This window comes from Lepisma saccharinum, chromosome 1 (assembly GCF_977018435.1).
Source record: "Lepisma saccharinum chromosome 1, izLepSacc3.1, whole genome shotgun sequence".
Taxonomy (NCBI): domain Eukaryota; kingdom Metazoa; phylum Arthropoda; class Insecta; order Zygentoma; family Lepismatidae; genus Lepisma; species Lepisma saccharinum.
Genome location: NC_139229.1, coordinates 204,989,512 through 205,005,179, shown reverse-complemented (window position 1 = coordinate 205,005,179; position 15,668 = coordinate 204,989,512). Strand labels below are relative to the sequence as shown.

The 15,668-nt window shown below is 39.0% G+C and overlaps 1 long non-coding RNA gene across 1 annotated transcript; it reads right to left on the bottom strand.

The window, feature by feature from the left end:
* Positions 1-12,079: 12,079 nt before the first annotated feature.
* On the bottom strand, positions 12,080-14,339 carry LOC145991320 (uncharacterized). The gene is made up of 3 exons (XR_014442041.1): positions 14,203-14,339; positions 13,138-13,183; positions 12,080-12,343 (listed from the first exon to the last, which is right to left on the bottom strand). It is a non-coding gene; the product is annotated as an uncharacterized LOC145991320 (long non-coding RNA).
* Between the last annotated feature and the right edge of the window lie 1,329 nt (positions 14,340-15,668).

Genomic DNA, 15,668 nt, shown 5'->3' with positions numbered 1-15,668 from the left:
GATGCAAGTCTACTAACTTGGCCACGACCAATCAGTAGCACCATACGCTCTGCAAAGTTTTACCCATTATGCTAACCTTTTCTCCAGCGGTGGTATGAGACTCTATTTCACTCAGGGTTCGGGAATAAGTACACTGTCCAACGTTAGAGAAAGTTTAATGAATGTAGCTGGATACACTTATGCAACTATAAACGTTGTACGTTTAGCACACGCCCGTGTAGGATATTATACTCACTTGGCCAATATATTGCCACACAATGGGGGAGAATGGCTTCTGCAAACTGCCGTAACCTGGGAACAGATACACTGCTGCTGCTGCTGCCCTCTGGGGTCGTATCCTTAGCTCCAACAAACTTCAGGAGGTGCAGTCCTTTGCTAGCGCCGACTTCTATAGCTGCAGGCTTTTACAGGGAACTGTTGGCTTTCGGGGAACAAAGGGGCATCTATTAGGGTCACCCTCACGATAACCGTAGTATCTCACTGACCTGTAATTTTTCCTTCTGGGCGGTTGCCTAGAAACCCCACGCCACACTACCCTGGCGGGGTGCCGCAGGTTGATAGGGGGAGGAAGCCTCTCGCAACAAGCGGAGCGGGTCCTCTCACTCTAAAGTGGAGTTTTTCTCTCTCGCCAATAAGCGGAGTGGGTATCTCTCACTCGAAAGTGGAGTGGGTTCTCTTGCCAAAGGCAGAGGTCAACCTCTCTCGCTGGAAGGCGGAGTGCGGCTTTTCTCGGGTGCTTGGCCTCTCGCAAGAGCGGAGTGCACCTTCCTTCCTTCTTTAAGAAGCTTGGCCTCTCGCAAGAGCGGAGTGCTCCTTTCTTCCGGGTCAGTTGGTAAGAGAGATCTTATCGTGAGCCGACCTGAAAGCCAACTGAAGAAAATCTGCTCCGCGGCTGGTTATATAGCCTCGGTTCAGGTAGCGCCTCTAGCGCCGTTCACGCGAACTACGTGGAACCGTGCTAGAGCAGGTAAGGCCATCTCTACGGCAGACGATAGAACTACGTGCTCAAGGCACAAACGATAAATACATATTATAATATTAAACGTGTGCTAAACGCTAATATACAATTATAAGAAATATTACATATTCTTTGCGACCACGCAGGGCCTTATTAAGAGAACAATAATAAATCACTACTGATAAACAAAATTATCAAAGCAGGTATTAACACATGTAACATTGAACAAGTAAATAAAATAACTTTGAACCTAATAACAATGGTTACATATACATCGAGTAAATAAACATTAGCGTTACTAATGAGAATGATCTCTCAGGATCATTACAAATGCCCCTCTCCTGGGGAAAAATTTTGAAGAAATTTAAGTTCAAGTTCTTAATTCAAATTCCAAATTTCTGAAAAAATTTTTTGAACACTTAACACACATTTATCTCCCCTAGTATTTCACTTCTCCGTCCGGGGGAACACTGAAATAGGCGCAGATTATCGAAGTTCACTCGATCCACACTTTGCTTCGTCTTGGGATGAACCAGCAAAGCAGTGTTGTTTCGAAGGTCAGTGGCAATGAAAGGGCCGATGAACACCTCGAAAAGCTTAGCTATAGTTCTAGTCTTTCTAGAGCTAAGCTTGTGATTCCTCACTAACACTAAGTCATTTTCGCGTAATTCCTGGGCATGTCCTTTAGTTTTAAACTTGCGTTTTTCACACTTTCTTCTCTCACGGGTCTTAGCGAGGAATAACTTTTGGTTCCAATTGGTAATTTGGGGGTCAGCTTCGTCATTGGGCCAGGTGAAATGGTCCAGTACTTCATTGGGCACGGGTCGGTTAAAGAATAATTCCGAAGGAGCATATCCAGTAACTTCTGACACAGAATTGTTCAGCAACCATGAAATGTCTGTTAAAAGTTGTGACCAACGCTGATGATCATTTTGGTTCAATAGCCTTAGCAGTAAAGGATTCAGGTAGTGAGAGACAGAAGGTTGTATGATATTCCACGTCTTCCACAGATTTAATTCTTTTTCCAAAGGCTTTCTCTTGGAAAGTGGTACCGGATATGGAGCCCGGTGGACAGGTTCAGAAGTTTTCAACATAATTTCACATTCAGCAGTTTCCATCGTTCCTGGTCTTTCAGAAAACACCTCTAAATAGCGCAGCAACACTTCAAACAACCCCTGCTTTTGGGAATCATTCAATATATTTATAGCTTCGACCTTCTCTTTGAGGTCCTCAGGGCTATTCATCCTTTCATCATCCTCTTCTTGGATCCTTTGGACGTAGCGTACTATATCTATATTTAAGGGATTTCCCTCTTCATGTTCAGGAGTCCTTCCGAAGTATAAAATTACTTTATTATCTTTGAAGCTAATCTCAGCTTCATGCTGCTTAAGAAAAGGCATTCCTAATAGAAGGTCCGTTCCGAAACCTCTGAGGATAAACACTTCTGTGCTGAAATTCATTCCACCAATTTCCAATTCAACACTACGACTTCCATAAACTCGTTTCCTGTGACTTCCAGAGAAATCAACCAACCTTACCTCTGGTACTTTTTGAATTCGTATTCCTGGAACTTTTTCCACTAACTTAGTCCACACCGAATGACTAAGGATTGAGCACTCACTACCTGTGTCAATAACACAATTCACCAAAATGTCCATTAGTTTGGCCTGAATAATAGGAGATCTGTATTTAGTTCTGGACTCACGTGCAGATTTCAACTCTTGTTGTAACCAACTTTCTTCTGTGTCTGTTAACTGGAAATTAACTTGTAACTCTTGAACATCTCTTGTAGTTGAAATTAGTCGCTCCTTCGAAGCCCCTTGCCTAAATGGGAACGAAGCAAGAAGACAAGGTCCTAGTTTGTTTGACAATATTGGGACCTTTGATTCTGATGGAACTCACGAGCCGTATCAATAGCCTCCTCCTGTTCAGATGTCAGGTCATCTCTTATCTCAGGAGGCCTTTCCAAGTTTCGAGGAGGATTTGGTCTAGTAGAATTAGGAACATCAGAGTTTTGGTTATTTTCTCTAGGTCCTGGTGACATCCTACCTTGGTTACGGGTTCTTAGGAAAGCATTTCTCTGAGCAACATTTCGAGTATTACCATATCGTGCACCCCCTTTATTATATCTCCAAGGCCTACCATTAGTGCCTTCTCTTCCAGTAGGTCTAGATTCGATGTTTCTTACTTTAAAATTTTTAGCTCCATTAACTTCCTTTACTCGTGAATCCTCTTTGTTTTTCCAAGGCTCTGGTTCATCATAGATGTCAAAGTCTTTCAAAAACTGAGTTAGTTCATACACTGTCCTAGGAGCATGGGCTAGACAAAGGCTTCTCATCCGATAAGACAATTGTCCAATAATTAAGTTAAGAACTTCACTTTCACTGAAATTCTCCGCCAGATTCCTGTATGCAGCGTAAACACTCCAAGCAAAGCTTTCCATGTTTTCATACACCAATCGAGAATACTTTCGATTTCTGACAGCCGCCAATTGCCTTTGCTTAGCTTTCTTAGAGGCAAACTCTTCTCTGAACCTATCACAGAAATCTGTATAATCAACAAAGTTATCCATGTTGCCGGCTAACCAATGTTCTGCCTTTCCAGTAAAAACTCGGGGAAGTAATTCAAGCCGATAGTGTTCTGGTACCTGCATGAGCTCGAAGCTAACATTGAGCTCTCGGAGATATTTCTCAGCAGATTGTGCTTCTATATCGCCTTTAAATTTAGGTATATGAGCGATATCTGCCATTCTGGGCATCTTAAAGTGCGACTTTCGCCTTGGAGGGAATTCATCTGAACTATCACCATCACGAGGTCTCTTTCTCCGTTCTAGTCGGTCTTTATCTGTAATACAGAATGGGTTTCGCACTGTAGCTGGAAATTCAAATGATTCTGCTTCGGGATTTAAGCTTCTATCTGGAGTCACTATAGGAGAACTTATCCCATGAGTAAGCTCAGGTTGAATTTTTAAATTTTGGAACTGCACCTGCAAGTCGTCCACTCTTCTAACAAATAGCCCAGTTTGTTATTGTAATTCCCGTCTTAAGCTTACTTCCAGTTTCTGATTTTGTACTTGAAGATTTTTAATCTTATCTACAGTTGTCCTCTCAACTTCATCCCGAAGAGTGGAAGTGGCAACCTCAATAACTTCATGCTGCTTTTGGACTTCTCTTTCTATGACTTCAGTTCTGTCATTTAACACTTGAACAGAAGCCTGAATGGACTCTACTGTGTTTTCAATATTTCTCACCTTCTCCTCATGAAGTTCACTATTCTTTTCTCTCTCAGCTAAAGCTTGGGCCAGCTCCAAGTAAGAACCGATTTGTTTAATGATTTCACTTTGCCAAGATCTTAAAGGTTCTACAGCTTCACTAACATACTCTTTTAACTTTACAGTTATTTTTCCCATTTCCTCCTGTAATTCTCCTCTACGCTTTTTATCTTCTTCCTCCTTCTCTTGATTTCTCTTTTCTTCTAGACTTTCAACTAATTTCTGAAACATCTCCAAGGTTTCTTGTCTTCTAGCTTCCGACTCTTTTTTTTCAAGTTCTCTTTTCTCTTCAAATTCTCGCTTCTCAAGTTCTCTTTTTTCTTCAAATTCTATCTTCTCAAGTTCTCTTTTCTCTTCCTGAATCTGCATTATAGTTTTAAGCTCTTGCAGCTCTTGCTTTCTTTCAGCAGCTTCTAGGAGTCTTTTCTCTTCAGCTGCAGCCATTTGTTTTTTTCGCTGTTTCTCTTCCTCAATCTTTTCATTTTTCCTTTCCTCTTTATCCTTCATCAACCAGTCTAGTAAACCTTGAGCTACTGGAGTCTGAGCAGAGAAACTTGGCTCTGGATCGGAGGTTACGGAAGGCATTGATAAACACGTCTGACACAAAAGTTCACCTTCAGTTATATTAGTCATCTCTTTACCTTCACAGTGCCAATGGAAATTTTTATGACACTGGCTACACTGGAATGAGTCTTTTCTCTCTCCCTGGTTCCTACAGCAAGCAAATTCAGTCTCTATCTCCATTGTCTTCTTAGATCTGCTTCGTAGAGCCTTCCCTGCTTTATCACTGTCCATGGTTTCACGTAAGTTCTCCACTTTAAAAGCGGCAAAATACTTTGAAAGGGTGCTTCCAGCTGTTTAACACAACCACTAGTATTTCCGATAACAGTTCACCCTAGTGTTGCACTTGCCAGTAATGTTAACAGTTCGGGAATATTCACTTCGCGCCCCACGGTGTAAGCGCCAATTAACTTTGCAAAACTACTGTATCGGCTCACGTGCTGACACAATATAACTTTGCCTCAGGCTCCACTATGTAAGAGTCAAATAACATTGCTTCGGGCTCTACTGTGTATCAATTAACTTTCTTATCGGTCTCCACGTTAAGTCACCAAACAACTTGACACAGTGTCCACACTAGTTTGGCACTATCGGGCTACACTTACTTATTTCCACTTCGGGCACGACGTTGTGCACAATCGAGCTTTTGAACTTTCGGGCCCCACGTTGGGATGCCAATTAACTTTGCAACGTCCTGCTCGAGAAAAGTGCCTACTACACCTACACGAGCACGTCAGCTGGATGCAAGTCTACTAACTTGGCCACGACCAATCAGTAGCACCATACGCTCTGCAAAGTTTTACCCATTATGCTAACCTTTTCTCCAGCGGTGGTATGAGACTCTATTTCACTCAGGGTTCGGGAATAAGTACACTGTCCAACGTTAGAGAAAGTTTAATGAATGTAGCTGGATACACTTATGCAACTATAAACGTTGTACGTTTAGCACACGCCCGTGTAGGATATTATACTCACTTGGCCAATATATTGCCACACAATGGGGGAGAATGGCTTCTGCAAACTGCCGTAACCTGGGAACAGATACACTGCTGCTGCTGCTGCCCTCTGGGGTCGTATCCTTAGCTCCAACAAACTTCAGGAGGTGCAGTCCTTTGCTAGCGCCGACTTCTATAGCTGCAGGCTTTTACAGGGAACTGTTGGCTTTCGGGGAACAAAGGGGCATCTATTAGGGTCACCCTCACGATAACCGTAGTATCTCACTGACCTGTAATTTTTCCTTCTGGGCGGTTGCCTAGAAACCCCACGCCACACTACCCTGGCGGGGTGCCGCAGGTTGATAGGGGGAGGAAGCCTCTCGCAACAAGCGGAGCGGGTCCTCTCACTCTAAAGTGGAGTTTTTCTCTCTCGCCAATAAGCGGAGTGGGTATCTCTCACTCGAAAGTGGAGTGGGTTCTCTTGCCAAAGGCAGAGGTCAACCTCTCTCGCTGGAAGGCGGAGTGCGGCTTTTCTCGGGTGCTTGGCCTCTCGCAAGAGCGGAGTGCTCCTTTCTTCCGGGTCAGTTGGTAAGAGAGATCTTATCGTGAGCCGACCTGAAAGCCAACTGAAGAAAATCTGCTCCGCGGCTGGTTATATAGCCTCGGTTCAGGTAGCGCCTCTAGCGCCGTTCACGCGAACTACGTGGAACCGTGCTAGAGCAGGTAAGGCCATCTCTACGGCAGACGATAGAACTACGTGCTCAAGGCACAAACGATAAATACATATTATAATATTAAACGTGTGCTAAACGCTAATATACAATTATAAGAAATATTACATATTCTTTGCGACCACGCAGGGCCTTATTAAGAGAACAATAATAAATCACTACTGATAAACAAAATTATCAAAGCAGGTATTAACACATGTAACATTGAACAAGTAAATAAAATAACTTTGAACCTAATAACAATGGTTACATATACATCGAGTAAATAAACATTAGCGTTACTAATGAGAATGATCTCTCAGGATCATTACACCTGTATGAATAACGTTAACAGTTTTAACATATAGGCTATCAAAGTCAGTTACCTCTGTCCTATGGTATTTTTACTGTATATATAAAATGTAGCTATGTATTTAAGCTAAACTATATTATCACAGCAAACCGTTAAGTCGTTTGAGTTTCATTAATAACAGATTAATTACTTAAATATTCGGCTGTCCTGGATATTGTAAATTTTCACTAATGCCTGTGAATATGTCTCAAAATAATGACATACTGTTTTTGTTTGAAGTTCACTTTATGTACAGGAAGATTAACCGGGCATGGACCTACAGATTTAAGTGGAATCCGATACACACTCTGCCTCCACCGTATTGAACCCCGAACCCGTAGAATATAAGGCAACGACGTTCCCACTACATCATTCGGGAAGGCCCAATAATGACATACGCGTACATACAGTCCAATATGGTGTATACGTATAGCAAAGGACAATAATTGAAGAGTATATTCGCTTACAGTGACGGATACACAAGAAATTAGTGGTAAGGCAGAGGGGGTGGGAATGTCATCTGTGGAGAAAATATATTACTACATATTATTAAAAAATGCATAATTAAATAAAAATAACTTTATTTATCTAGCTGTCATTTTTACTGAGAGAAAGGTACCACATACACACACACACACACACACACACACGGGTCTGTGTCAGTTTCATGAAGCAACATGAAGTTATTGAAACTTTTTTTAATGATACTGCAGCACAGTAAGATTTGATTATTTACAGCCTTAAACTGTAAATATTATATTATATAATATTGTAAATATTTTTGTAGTTTTAAAAATTCTTTGGTTTTTAATATAGGCTACTTATAGACCTACCATTGAACTTCGTTCAATATTTATTTCACTACAATGATTCTATCTTAATACCCCTCCCCCTCCCCCAGTATCTAACAATCCCCAACGATTTATGCTACAGCTTGTGAGACGTGCAGATAATATAAGATGCAAGAAACGTGACATTCAAACACTTGAACAAATACTTAGGGAATCTTATATCTGACAATTTATAATAAGCTTAACAACCGTTGTTTTTACGGTGCAACACAGATGCACAAAATTACATAAACTGAATATTATGGCATCTTAATTATAAATTATTATATTCATATTATAATTTTTGTATCATTCACGAAAGTAAGCCTCGCTTTTTTTTACTGACTATCATAACACACCTAAAATTCAGAGCTGAAGATTCGAACATAGGAATCCCATGAAGAGGATGATATGCAAAAAAGTTTTGTCAAGTAGATTATATCGAATAAAGGCAGAAAATAGAGATGAAAAGAAATCGTAGAAGCGAGAGACAGAGAGTGAAAGAAGGATAAATAAAAGAAGCGAGAAAGAAAGATAGAGGTGCGGAATGAATGAAGAAAATTAGAAGGGATATATAGGGAGAGACTGAAGGAATGAAAGAAGAGAGAGAGAGGAAGAAGAAAAGAAGACTAAACGGGTGAGTAAATGTATAATTGAGAAGTAGGAGTAAGCAAGAATAGATATAAATGAAGAAAAAACAATGAAAGTAGGTAAAAGTAAGGTAAAAACAGGAATGGAGATTATAGATACAAACAAAAACAAAGTAAGAATAAGTATGCAGTTTTCTCTTATTCAACGGGGATTCAAGATACGCCTCTTGAGTCACCATGCGGACAGTTGTGCACTACATTTCGCCAAGGTGTGGATATTTCTCTTTTTTCTTCCCTCAAAATTTTTATCAATTCAACATTTATTCTATAGATTGAGAGATTGAGAGAATACGTAACAGCAGACAAAGTGAGCGATAAAATATATTATTAAATGATGCACCTAGTTTTCCGAGATGGAGAAAAGAGTTACATTGAAGAATACCAATTAGAATTGTTGACTTTGCAAATATATGAGAACATAATACAACAATAAAGTTTGTCAAAGTTTGTTCTGAGTCCACTTTATGCACTAATGGGATAATCGAGACTGGACCTACAATTTTTAGGTGTGAAGCGAACCACTTTGATCGCACCCGGGCCCCTTTGATTACGCCATCGATGATGTCCTGATACCACAACACAATAAATATCTCAACGTGTAAGGTGCTCCCCTGTGCTTTGTACCACGCCATGTAGAGTTAGAGCCCCACACTTCTTGATCACTGCTGAAGGGGGGGGGGGGTGATGTGATCAGCACCACGCCGCCGCCTTTACCCTCCAGAGTTTCCTCCACAGTTTGAACGACGCTGGGTGGGCGCCGGACAAGGTGGAATTGTACGTCATGGACACTGTCGGCTTATAACGATTCCATTGAAAGTCAATGTATTCATTACAAGCCGGCAGTGTCAGTGACTGTACATGTAACATTAGTAAACAGATATTAGTGCGTTGACGTATTGGTAAAAATTACGATTCATCTGAACCTACGTTCTGCAGAATATTTTATAATCGAAATTATAATGCTATAAGGGTAGGTAGCGAAACTTTCACCATGGCACTGTGTTTGGACTATCTTTCTTGTAAATTATGATACTTACCATATTTCTTGCGAAGAATGCCATCTCTGTAAAGTAGATTCTTGTCTGGATGTTGTTTGCGTGATGATTCGACACATTCTTCTCGTATATCAGTAAGATTCCTGATGCTGGAAACTCCAATAAAAAGTTTTCTTTGCATAGCATGGATAGGATTTTCTCTGCAGTTATCTTTCAAGGAAACTATAACAAAACGATTAAATTTGCAATGGTGCGTGAAGAATTCCAATATCATAACTTATATATACAAAACAGTTAAATTCGAACGCGAGAATTCCATTAACTTCTACTTATATGACAAAATCTGATATCCTTGAATTTAAATATGGAGAATATTGTTATGTAACCTATATCGTGTAGAGGAATTTAAGATACGAATAATATTATTCCCGTCTTGTTTATCGCACTTTCTTTCACTATTGCATTGGAGACACGAATGAGGGGAGAAAGTAAAAAATATAATGTGAGAACGTAATTGGAAGGAAATATAAGTAAAATCTGAAAAATGTGCATCCATCCATGCCAACTACCATTATCTCAGATAATACCCCATCTATAAAAATAAACATTTGGGTATGCTCATAGACCTTTCAAATAATACCCCAATGCAATATAAACTAACTTGATCAACGTGAGAGAAACAATCAATCGAAAGAGACGTTTTGATATTCCTGAAACTATCACATATGAATGTCTGGAATTTTCAAGAATTTGAAAAGGTAGAAAATGCTAATTCCACGCGACATAAATTAATTTCATGGGTCCATAACTCAGCTTATGGCAAGGGACAATTGAAATATTGCAATCTATATATTTTTAACATTCCGATATCTCCGAAACTATAACTATAAATATGAAATTTGGTACAATGAAAGAACTGTGAATTGTCAACTTTATGAGATATTATATTCTCGGTTGGCCTTACCATTTCTTTGATTGAGTTCATGTTTTAAGTCCACTTTATTCACATTAAGGCTAATTGGGACTGGGCCTACAGTTCAAAGTGGGATCCGAACCACCATGCGCCTCCACCGGGTATCGAATTCGGGACCCCTTGATTACAAGGTGACGACGCTACCACTACGCCATCGGGGAGGCCCCCTTACCATTGCTGTGTTCTAGTCAGCGATATATCGATTTCTCAAACTACAAAAGATATGGAAACATAGAATTCAGTGGACTGAAACATCTAATACTAACCCGATATAAAGAATCTGAATAGTTGTGTCTCTGTGTGTATGACAAGGGGTCTATATATCTAACATATCGCAGAAGTAAATACAGCTACAAAGATGTAATTTCGTGTGCTGAAAGGTATATAAAACAGTAACTTAAGTCTGCAAAATGTTTTCGATTCATCCCGCCAATTGTCTGTTCACGCAAGTAATAAAACCATTCGATACCTAAAAGAACAAACAATTGATTGAGTGAAGTGAGGCTATGACAGAGTTATACGTATTTCGTGATTTTTTTTAACACAAATATTTTTACAAATTTCAAATATTTCTAACATTATCCAGCCAATCACGAGAAGAGCGATGTTACTTGCAGTATGTAATTCAGCATTGTATAACCTGACAAAATCACTCAGAACATAGAAATACCGATCTACAATATCAATACTATTGTCGATTTGCATATTTCGTAAAAACTTTCTCCCCGGCTCTGCTGATATTAATTGAACAAGGAGAATAATAACATTGACGTACACCAAAGAAGCCGATCCAACTACCACATGGAAGAAATCAGTTCTATTCTATCTAGCTGTTGTTTATTTCTATTGACAGACTGATCAAGCAAATGAAGCGAAATCAAGAGAATAATAAATGTTAAAGCAAATAACAGTACTCACTAAGTTCACACTGCCCTGCTTCATAATCGTACTTCAGAATTTTCCTTCTCTTCCCCCGTATCCATATATTATTGCAGTTGCTACAGGCTTTGTAGCTAACTTTCCTCCAAAAATTCAATAACGTTAAGTATGCTTTCGCTATGTACAGTTTCCCTATTCAAACACTTTGCACTGGAACAGGAACGACCTTTTGACAGCGTTAAATAATTTTGTAACGCAGTAACAGCCGCACAATGCAAAACAGATGACTATTTGATGCACGCCCCCTCCCCGCGGGTTGTTAATTCGGCTGCTGCGCCACAGAGGCCGTTTATTTTGACCAAGATACACGAAGCAAAGGTATGCTTAACACCCGTTTTGGTTTCATTTGCCCTCCCTCCTCTCCTCTCCTCCCCTGTTATGCTCGGGACAATATACCATCGAAATTTCCCTTTCATAAAAAAAAATCCCTCAATTTGCGATGATGTATGGGTTGCATCGACTGCGTCACACGATCTCCAATGGAATAGGTTTGCAACATTACATTTTCTCGCACACAAATCGCTGCGTTCACAGCCTTCCTAAATGATGAACCTCCCCTCACACGGCGCTCAAGCCAAAACACCCAATCAGCGTCCTCTACGCGACTGCTGCAACAGCGTCATAGCGAGCGAAACTACCATTGTGTTCCAGCATTACAGATTTATTTGGGTGTGCACGTGCGAATAGGCAGAAGCCGCTACTGCCTCCTACATCCATACATTTTCTCTCCACTATTGGAAACCAACTCCCCTGCTTGATCACGACTTCCTCTCTGCTAACTGTTAGCAATTTCCCGACGAAGGAAAGAACTGCACGATTTGAAGTCGCACCAGCATTTCTATTATTTATATGATATCCTTTTCTGTCTGCAACATGTACACACATATATTGATTTTTAAATTTTTTTACATATATAGGTAAATAAAGTGATTTACTCTTTATTTAATATTTCAAGGAACAAACTAAATATTAATGTTGTTTAATTATATTTCAATCAACATTTTAGTAACAATAAATAAGGTCAATTTTGTGCGAAATTTAACCAGAAAATCCTCCTCCAATACCTCCAGATATACCACTAATGCTTCCAGCTCTTCATCAATTGCCACCAAAACCGCCTTCAGCACCTACAGCACCACCGAATCCACCTGCAGTACGTCGAGTATCACCTGAATACAAGAGAAGAGGTGCTATTTTGGAACTAAGTGTTAGAATATGCATATGTAAAGCATTAGACATTGAATAATGTCCAATTAACATTGCATGCTAATTAAAATGCTATATTTACTAACAATGAGTGCACATCAGACGCAAAGAGCGAGCTTTGAATTTGTATCATTATCACACAAACATTTTTCAGTTAATTAAAAATTATAAATAATCATCAATGTGTTTGTTGTCTTTCTTGTCGTAACAAATAAACAATAAACTATTAGAAAACAGTTTAGTTAGCACCAGTAAAGACATTAATGAAGGAAACGAATTTAAGTTATTCTTCCCATTTTATACTTGTCTGTTTTTCATTTATGTTATTTTGCGATGACGACGAAACAAAGTGGAGAAGAGAATCAGTACAATATCAGTTTCTTAATCACATTTCTAGTTCAAAAAACTGTCTTCGTAATATTTTATTTGGCTGGTGTTTTTGTAATCTACAAATCCCTTACTGTGTTAAGGCACAGCATTAAATAACTCGATTTTGGGCAATTTCAAGTATTTTTAATGTTATTCTTGTTTTGATGATACTCCGCATCGCAATGCATAGACTACCGTCTTAACATCATTATAAGATACGTATATGCATAGAATATATGATAATAATATTAATTGACAGCGTTCAATCAATATACATTGTAACTTGATAATATTTTGTAATTATACCATTTTAGCGAGAAGCGTTTGGGTACATGACCTTTCATGGTAGAATCTTAATATTAAGTTGTGCGTTGTAATTATAACTTACCATTTACGAGACCCATCCATAGGGTCAGAATAGTCATGGTAATGATCTGCAATTGTAAGAAGATTCAATTAGAGTTCAACATACTAAATATAGCGTTTATTAAACGATTTTTAATTCAAACGTGAAGAAAATAACATTAGATAATTAATGCATTTTTAAAAAAATCTGGAAATAATAAATCGGTTGACTGATGATAAATTATACTAGTTCTTACATCGAATGCTCATCTCAGGGTTGAATTGATCTTACAAACAGAAGAAATAAGACTAACTCTTCTTGAACAAGATATTTAAGAACTTAATATGTATATTTTTCTTTTTATTATTAATAGTATTTGATTTTGTCTTATAATTTGACAGAGTATTGCATTTTGGTGTCAAGTATACAATAATATATTTATATGTAAAATATACCTAATACTGTTTCAATACAAATATCCAAATATTTTACAAATTTTACTCAAGTATTCGCTTCCAGCCTGTAGCTCTAGTTACCTGATGTGATAATGCAGTAATTTAATTTCTGACTGGACATTAAATCATCTTATTAAGTGCATGTATAAATGATGAACCAGTCAGATATCCAATTTTAACGTACTGCATTGTAACAGAGGCATACAGGGTGCTAAAAAAACTGCCTAGGTCACTTTCACAATTAACCCTAGTATTGTTAGTAAGAGGTTATGGAAGTGCCATCATCCGCTTTTCGTGAGTGAAAATATTTACAACAAATCCGGTATCGAACCCAGGTTTCCCGCGTGGCAGTCAGATGCTCTACTGAGTAGCTCACCGCCCCCCCCCCCAAATACATAAACGTGTCAGTTAGCGGACAATTCTACCACAGATAAACGTATTATAATATTTATCTGTAATTCTACGTTCAAAGTAATGTTAGAATAAAATGATCCGAATATATTTAATGTGTTATTGTAACGAGTGATAAAACAGTGAGACATGCAAAAATACATATATAATTCCTTAATTACGCCTGTAACAAAAGATACAAAGATATTCATAGCCGAATTTTGATCATCCATTCTAACTCTCACCATTTTCGATACTTAACTATATATTGTAGTATAACTAAAGCCATTTCAATGATGACTCTTTGGGCTTCAATCGATAGATGACTAATACTCCACTAGATGCTGTTACAGACTAATGATACTTCGGGTGTTATATACTGCAATGGGTTGCCTTCTTTAATGGCAGGAAAAGTAATTCTTATGGGAAAAAATTGTGGCGGGAACGTTACACTATTGCATGAACAATTCGAAGATTGCATTCAGAAAGGTATTAAAGTTTGAATGAGGAAATTTCGTTTAACTCGTGGCTTTCAACGAAGAATTTTTCCTTTATGTACATCAGAGATTATTGTTGGCAATTAAGGTTGCAGTAAATGAGTTGAAATTGTTATTCCGGCATGCGTCGCTTTGTGCTTTAATGGGTAATTATTTTCCGATTATTTCCTTTGTGCGACTAGATGTCCCCTAACTTCCTTCATGTCATGCTTAGAAATTAATAGTGAATAGCAGAGTGGGTAAAGAATTAACATTTGGTCAAAATGGATGCATACGTACGCCAAGACGCATGTCATTTGTTTTCTTTATCCTGCATCGGTTTTCTGTCGTTCTCCATTAATCACGACGACAAGGATGAATGTTGATTTGATTGATTGAGTTGTTATTTTAAGTCCACTTTATGCACAGATAGGCTAATCGGGACTGGACCTATAGTTTAAAGTGGGATCCGAACTACTTGTGCCTCCACCGGGTATCGAACCCGGGCCCCCTTGATTACAAGGCGACGACGAAAGTGAATGTTGATTAAATTAAGTTGATGAATGGAGACTCGCAAAGAAACATCCTTGTTCTGCCCAGGATTCGAAACTAGGAACTTCCGTGACGAAAATGTGAGTCCAGGTTGCGGAAAGACAACAGCAACCACTCTCATTAATTCCTGACGTATTTACAATAAGCTGTTTCCATTTGATTATTTCATTTTATTTTTCTGAATAAGTACACTAAACTATCCAGACAATTCGCTGGTCTGTATTTCGAATGCCTCTTGTATCCATCAGGATTAGTATTTGCCGCCTCGACAACCGAGCGCTTTAAGTGCTGACTCACGATATCGCCATCTATCGTCTCAAGTTCGAGTCCTGGCACGGGCAAGGGTGTGGTGTCCCGACAAAACGTACCAGCAACAAAACGTACCACTTGGGTTTTCGCGACGAAACGTACCACTCGGATAAACAGCTATCTGTGTAGGATCCACTTTTATATTTACTCCGCAACAAAACGTACCACTTCAAGGAAATAGAGCTAAGTGTTGCTAATGTTGTGTTTTTGATGTTTTATTGCTATCACGAGTACTACACATAACAAATATTCTGGTATATATTTCAATGCACACCGGAGCTGCTTTTGTATAAACGTCCGAGCAGCCACACTGTTCGCGAGCTCTCGCCTGATTGGCGCAACGCTTTTACTGGCGTGGGTATAAATAAACAAATGCATGTTGCTATGCGCG